Below are 7,507 nucleotides of genomic sequence, written 5' to 3'. Positions count from 1 at the left end.
CTCACGCTTTACTCACATGGTGAGGGTCACAGTATGAGGATCAGATGAGCTCACGTTGAGCTCACGCTTTACTCACATGGTGAGGATCACAGTATGAGGATCAGATGAACTCACGTTGAGCTCACGCTTTACTCACATGGTGAGGATCACAGTATGAGGATCAGATGAACTCACGTTGAGCTCACGCTTTACTCACATGGTGAGGATCACAGTATGAGGATCAGATGAACTCACGTTGAGCTCACGCTTTACTCACATGGTGAGGATCACAGTATGAGGATCAGATGAACTCACGTTGAGCTCACGCTTTACTCACATGGTGAGGATCACAGTATGAGGATCAGATGAACTCACGTTGAGCTCACGCTTTACTCACATGGTGAGGATCACAGTATGAGGATTGTGTGATGTCACTGTGATCATTGCATGATCTCACGTGTTGACTGGGTTGTGCTTAAAAGTTAAATACTGTACTGTAGTTAAATGTAAACAACTTTTACTCAAGTAAAGATCAAGGCTCAAGCCTAGCTGAAAGAAAAAATATATCAGTGCCTTTTTTTTCTCAAGATGTATACCAGTAAAACATTTTTTCTAAGCATATTTATAAAAAACAAAAAACAAAAAAAAAAACATAAATGTTCTAACTGAACTATGAACTCATCCAGGCTTAGTCTAAGCCCTATCTGTGAAACCAGGCCATAGTGTTTCAACATTAATTTATTTTCAATTTAGTGATACCTCTGCATACCAATAGCCCGAGTACCACTAGTGGTCCTTATCCACACTGATATAGGCTACAACTTTTAGACTGGGGGACACCATTGTGCTAGGGCTTATCAATAAATGAATACAACTGAAATTAAATGAAATGTAAGCAAATACCTCAACAAACAGATCAAAGGTTAGAGGAAAATGTCATTCTGTCAGACTTCAATTAATTTCAGATAATGTTTAAAATACAAGTGATTAAATATTGAGTAAATATAGAAATAAATACATTAAATATAATAAAAATATTTTAAAAAGCAAAGAATATAATAAACACATAAAAAAGCAACAGTAAAAACATTCTTAAGTTATATATTATCTGTATATTTTCAAAGGAACAAAGTCCCACACAAAGGCATTCGCAAGTCAATGACCAAGTACCTATCCTGGTTAGGGTTTTTTTCTGGAGAGGATTTAAAACCAGCCTTCAGGCTCTCCAGGAACAGCATCAACATGCTAATCCAGATGCTGCCCCGTCAAAAAGACCATGGATGGAGCTATGAAATTGAAGTGCTGGTTACAGTTTATTGGCTGGCCTGTGGAGCGTCCTACAGGGTCACTTCAGACACCTTCAGCATGCCACTTGCAACAGTCTGTAGGACTGTTCACAATGTTGTGGAGGAGATGATGACCATCCTCCACAAAGTTATTCACTTTCCAAAGGCAGAAGAGATGGAGGAGGTGGGGGCCAGCTTTGCTTGCCTTGCTGGCCTCGAGGCATTTCGCTGTGTAGCTGGTGCCATCGACGGGTGCGTCAGGATTCTTCCTCCTGCAGAGCCACAAAAAAAGTGTTATATAAATAGAAAGCTTTTTCCATCCATCATTCTTAAGGGCACCTGTGATGCATTTATAGATGTGTACATTGGCAATCCAGGATCTGTCCATGATGCCCTTGTCCTGCGCAGATCACCCATGTATCAGCAGGCTCTGTATCCACCAGCGGGACACTGTCTCTTAGGAGACGGTGGATACCCATGCCTGCAGCGTCCCATTGCAATTATGACCCCGTACCGCCAGCCTGTCGCAGGTACGATGACTCATTTTATCTCAGACACAGACACACACACACATAGTTTTATTTTTAATGTATTTAATGTTAGTATTAACTTTCATTAACATAATAACATGTGCTTAACCCTTGTGCAACCTTATGGACATTTTTGTCCATTTCAGTTTTGTTTTTTGTTATAGGTGTGTCTATGTTAATGCCAACAGCATATATTTGGGCTCAGGTGTTCATTTTTATTGACATTTTAATATTTCACCCTCATTTCTTTCAAAAAAAAAAAAAAAAGTATCCTCCGTACAAAAAATACTCACACTCAGGACCTTAAGGACAAAAATGTCCACATTGAAACCCATTAAAACCGCAATTTTTTAACCCAGAGCCATTTAACTATAAAATGCTGCAATATTTGCTAATAGGCATTCATTCTATCAGCAAGGCTTTTTTACTAGATTGTGCCATTTTTTTAGAATTTGGCATATACATTAAAAAAAAAAATCTAACGCTACATATAAATATAAATGCCTCAAAATGAATGTTGTTCTTCACTGACACACCCAAGAATCCAATAAACAAAGAAACAAAATTCTGCTTAGCATAGGAAATTACTACTATTTTCCATTTTTCCATTAAAAAAATGGCAAATGTTTGGTATCTATAGATAGAACAGATGCTGGTTAAAAAAATCGACATCAGTGAAAGTGAATTTTTTTTTTTTTAAATAAAATAATAATAATAATAATAATAATAATAATAATATATATATATATTTTTTTTTTAACTACTAACCATATTAATAAGTGGTTCTGCTGTAACCAAACAGCTTTGGACCCAAAAGCAGAACACAGGCTAAAAATTATGCAAAACTGTTAATAAGGCAATCCACTTTATGAACAGTTAAAATGTGCCTTCCATTGTGCAATAATCTGATATTAATTTGCTACCACCTCCACCTTAATACATCCCTACATCTTCTATACTATCCTAATCCATTCTGTCATCTATAGCACAACTGTACATACCACTTATTTATTTCCCAATTTATTTTTATTATATACATTTTTGTCTATTTATATTTACATATGTGTATTTTCTTGTTCTCATCTTATTTTTATGGTCTGTGTTGTTGTTGTTGTCTCTGTGTACTGAAAGCTAATGACACTGAAACAAATGCCTTGTATGTACAAGCATATTCGCCATAAAGCTCTTTCTGATTCTGAATCAGACCAGAGAGGTGTTGCTAGAGCAGAGACAGCAGTTTGTTTGTTCAGCGTGGCAGGCAGAATGCAGGATGAATGCAAGTAGAGTAAGGTCTAGCATTGTATTCTCTCTGTTTCAAGGTGGATGCTGGCAAAGAAGATGGCTCTTTAAAATGACTTGTTAATGATGATCACATGAACCCCAACAGCAAAATGAAAATGATCAAAGTAGACAGAAAGCCCAATCCGTGCCCATTTGCAATAAGGGACATCAGTCAAGGGGAAGGAACAAGGTATTTACAGAGAGATTTCCACATGTGATTTGCATCTGCATAATCTGGAGCTGCTAATTGTTCATCTATCAATTCACCTGTGTAATCTGTTGTATTGGAAGCACAAAGGTTCAGCACATTTTAAATTTGGTTTACAAAATTAATGTTCAGTCATTAAAACTTTTTTTTTTTTGTTACTACAAAATTTCACTTTCTGACCCTCAGAAGACACTTCATGACTCTGCTAAACAGACTTCTCACAGGGAAAGAGAAAGCAGACACTTATTGAATGTTATTTTATTTTTTATTTTTTATGGATGAGGAAGAGCTGGCGAAACAAAAAATATAAAATACAAGTATTAAAAAAATATTTAAAGATTTAGTTTTAATAAAAAAAATTTTAAAAAAAGGGTTTAAGTATTTGTAATTGTTTAATGATTTTAATAATTTTTTGCTCATGTAATTTTTGAATCTGTGCTCTGGATTTAAACTATAGTTTTTGCTGACATACCAGCTTTGAGTTGAGGATTATTATCTGCTTCACGAAGCCAATGCTGAGTCTGACACGTCTCACCTTTATGACGCGGTCAATAGCGTCCTCCAGCATTAAATTATGTTGGATCATCAGATACGCCAGAAAGAGTGCTGGAGAGCGTCTGGCATCTGTGCAGTAACACCTTATCTGAGGAAATAAAGACAAGACACTCAAACTCATTCCTAGACACTTTGTCACTATAGCACACTTGATGAAGTGATAGATGATAAAAAGTGTGTTTCAGCTCTTACTCTCTGGGTTACTGAGGGCCTTGTGGATGAATTTCGCAGCTGGGACGAAGTGCTCGTCCATTACAGACACACCATAGTAACATATGTTCATGCCTTCATAATATTTCGCCCCAGTATTAGCCTTTTCTAGCAGGTCTTCCTTGCTTGGCTTTCCTAACGATATCTTCAGACTCTTCTTTACAGCTGCAGCGTTCAGGATGTGAGTAACACCCATCTCCTTCAGTCGGACTCGGTCCATTGCTGTCTGTCTGCACAAAAACACCACAGCCTCCATTAGTCTTTCACTAAAGTGGATTTATATGTAGAATTATAGAACTGCATTATGTGAGATTCCTGTATTACATTATTACTTCACCACGTTGATTAGTATAAAATGTTATTTCTGTTGTAGACTTACTCATTTGCTATGAAGACATTGGGCCAGACCTCAGTGGCTGGTGTCCAGTCCAGTGTGCATTTCTGCAGGAGTTGCATCACGTGGGTCATGATATGACAGATGTGCTTTTTTTAACATCACTTGAGATTCTGATACTGGAACTAGCATCGCTATGTTTTCTATGTTGAACTCCACTCTTGACTGTAGTTTTCGCTGCCTCATGAGTTTTAATTTGAGGAGTGTCAGCTGATTCAAAAAGCCTATGTTGGGTTGAATCTGTCTTTCGTGTATCACACGATCAATGGCGTCCTCCACCGTCATGTCATGGTGGATCATCAGATATGCCAGGAAAAGTGTTGAGGAGCGGCTGACGTCTTAAAGGCAGTGGACCAGCACCTTATCTGAAGAAACAAAGAACAACACTCAAAACAGAATCGTTGCTAGACAGTTTTCTCTGTAAAACACTTGATAAATGGCCATCATTGAGTCTGTCCTGTGTACGTCCATAACTGTCTGGTTTGGTTCAGCTACTAAATTTGAAATCAAGAGACTACAACAGACAGTCAGGACTGCTGAGAGGATTATTGGTGCTCTCCTGCCCAATCTCCAACATCTTCACATCTCCAGAATGAGGGAAATTCCCACTCAGCCCAGTCTCGCTTCAAACCAATCACAGTTTTTTTCTCCCCTCTACATTTCTACTTCTGTATATAATGCACCGTTTAATGTTAGCACTATGTCTGTAAACTCTTGTCTTCAAGTCAAATTCCTTGTGTGTGTAAACATAATCAAGTAAATGTAATAAAGGTCTTTCTGACTTCTGACATAGTAAGCGATAAATGTGTTCTTACTCTCTTGGTCAAATGATGGATAATAAATGGTGTGTGTGTGTGTGTGTGTGTGTGTGTGTGTGTGTGTGTGTGTGTGTGTGTGTGTGTGTGTGTGTGTGTGTGTGTGTTTCAACTCTTACTCTCTGGTTTACTCAGGGCCTTATGGATGAATTCTGCAGCTGGAAAAAGTACTTGCTGATGTCAAAGCAGCTTACATCCAGTGCAGCCACACCACAGTAAGTGATGTTCACGTCTCGGTAATATTCCTCTCTTGTATTGATCTCTCCTCCAAGATCTTCCTTACTTGCCGCAGCGTTCAGGATGTGTGTAACACCCATCTTCCCAAGCTTGACTCTGTCCATTGCTGTAAGTCTGCACAAAATCACAACAGCCTAGATTAGGGTGCATCTCAAGACTGAACACTCAAGCTGTAAAACATACAACTGGTGAATATCCACAACCACAAGACGGACTGAAATATTTCTGACATTATGTTTATGCTGTTTAGAATTAACAAATTAAATGTGTTACAAAAGCTATTCTGTCAAGAGTAGCGAGTAATTTTTTCCTTTTCTTCTCAGAATTCACCAAACTCTTGATTTGGCCACTCCTAATGTTCCTGCTATCTCTCTGATGCATTTCTTTTGTTTTTGAAGCCTTAACAATTGTCTGTTTTACTTGCATGCAGAGCTCCTTTGACCGCATGATGGGTTCAGAGCAACAGCTTCCAAATACAAATGGCAGACTTAGAATCAACTCCAAACCTTTTACCTGGTTAATTGATGTAGAAAAAATGAAGAAATAGCCCACAACTGTCCATGAAACAGCTTTTGAGTCAACTGTCCAATTACTTATGGTCCCTTGAAAAAGGGGGGAGGTACATATTAAAGAGCTGTAATTCCTTAACCTTTCTACCAATTTGATGAGACTGCCCTAAAAATTAAAGCTCAGAGTGTGCACTTTAAGCCCATATTCATTGTATAACTGTAACTTGAATATGTTTTGGTCAACAGCTAAAATAATAAAAATTGTGTCAGTGTCCAAATATATATGGACCTGACTGTACAACAGCAAAATTTGTAGTTTCCTATTTAGTTATTTAGCAATACTTAGGAGCATCACATGATCAATAAATCACTACATGCTGGTTTCCACACTCTGTTACACAAACTGCCAGCTCACCTCTATAATGCCTGTGATTGTAGCCATTACTACTAAGTAGCTGAAGTCTATCAACTTAAGCTCCAAAGTGTGTTTTCTCAACAGATTTTTTTTTTGCTTCAGTAAAATGTATCTTGTTGTTGTTATTATGATCATAGGCTTACCATTGGTTGGGACAAAGTCTAAGGACTCTGGGACAGGTGACGGCTCAGGATCATCCAGCTCTGGCTGAGGAGGCACAAGCGGCTCCACTCAATTCCAGTCTCTCCACACCGTCCTCAGGGATGAACAAGTTGACGTCTGGTGTAGAGTTGTCTAACTGTGGGTCTATTGTGTGCTGGGAGCAGCAGAAGGACAGCTTTGCAGCCTTACATACTTTCTTAAAGAAAGAAGCCATGATCATCTTCCAGCTTGTATGTCTTTCTGAAACTAAGAAAAACAAAGAGAAAATACTATTAGCGACAACTATGACCCAGGGCTATCATCATTACCTAAAACTATTAATTTTATTAACTACATAATTTTAATTTCACCTGTTGAGCTCTTCTCCATGACACTCTGAGTGTCGCGGCTCAACTGGCTCTCTACACTCTCCTCAGAGATGGACGATAATGTTGAAGACAAAGTCCAGTCTAGATTTATCAAATTTGCATAGTGTGTTTCTGTAAAGTCTGCACACTATGTTTAGACTCGTGTATGGTCTGCACACTGTGCTCTCAGATATGAAGAGGATTTCACTCGTGCTGTCTCTTTAGACTGAAGCTGGACTAACTCTCAAATGAAACTCTGAATCACTCGTTCACAAGATTCATGTCTGTCACTGTCACAGATGATACTCCTACTATAAACCCTCAGAACCATTCTGCAATGTTTGCTAATAAGTGGGCTTGAGTGGACATCATTGAAATGAAACGCGTACTGCATAATAGATCACAATGAAGGAGTCTCAATGTTCAATTTTTAAACAGTAAAGAACTGTTTAGCTTTTAAAAGGCAAGTCTCCAATGGGAGTGTGTGTGTGAGTGGCCAAATAATGTTTGGGATTGGCAATCATATTCATCAACTGATGTGACTCTAAGGGTGCTTTCACACTTGGTTCAGTTGTCTAG

General features: G+C 38.2%; 1 pseudogene; it reads right to left on the bottom strand.

Moving 5' to 3' along the window:
- Positions 1-3,735: 3,735 nt before the first annotated feature.
- On the bottom strand, positions 3,736-6,446 carry LOC141333014 (uncharacterized; annotated as a pseudogene).
- Positions 6,447-7,507: the final 1,061 nt, after the last annotated feature.

Source organism: Garra rufa, chromosome 4, assembly GCF_049309525.1.
Source record: "Garra rufa chromosome 4, GarRuf1.0, whole genome shotgun sequence".
Classification (NCBI taxonomy): domain Eukaryota; kingdom Metazoa; phylum Chordata; class Actinopteri; order Cypriniformes; family Cyprinidae; genus Garra; species Garra rufa.
This window is presented reverse-complemented; position numbering and strand designations above follow the sequence as displayed.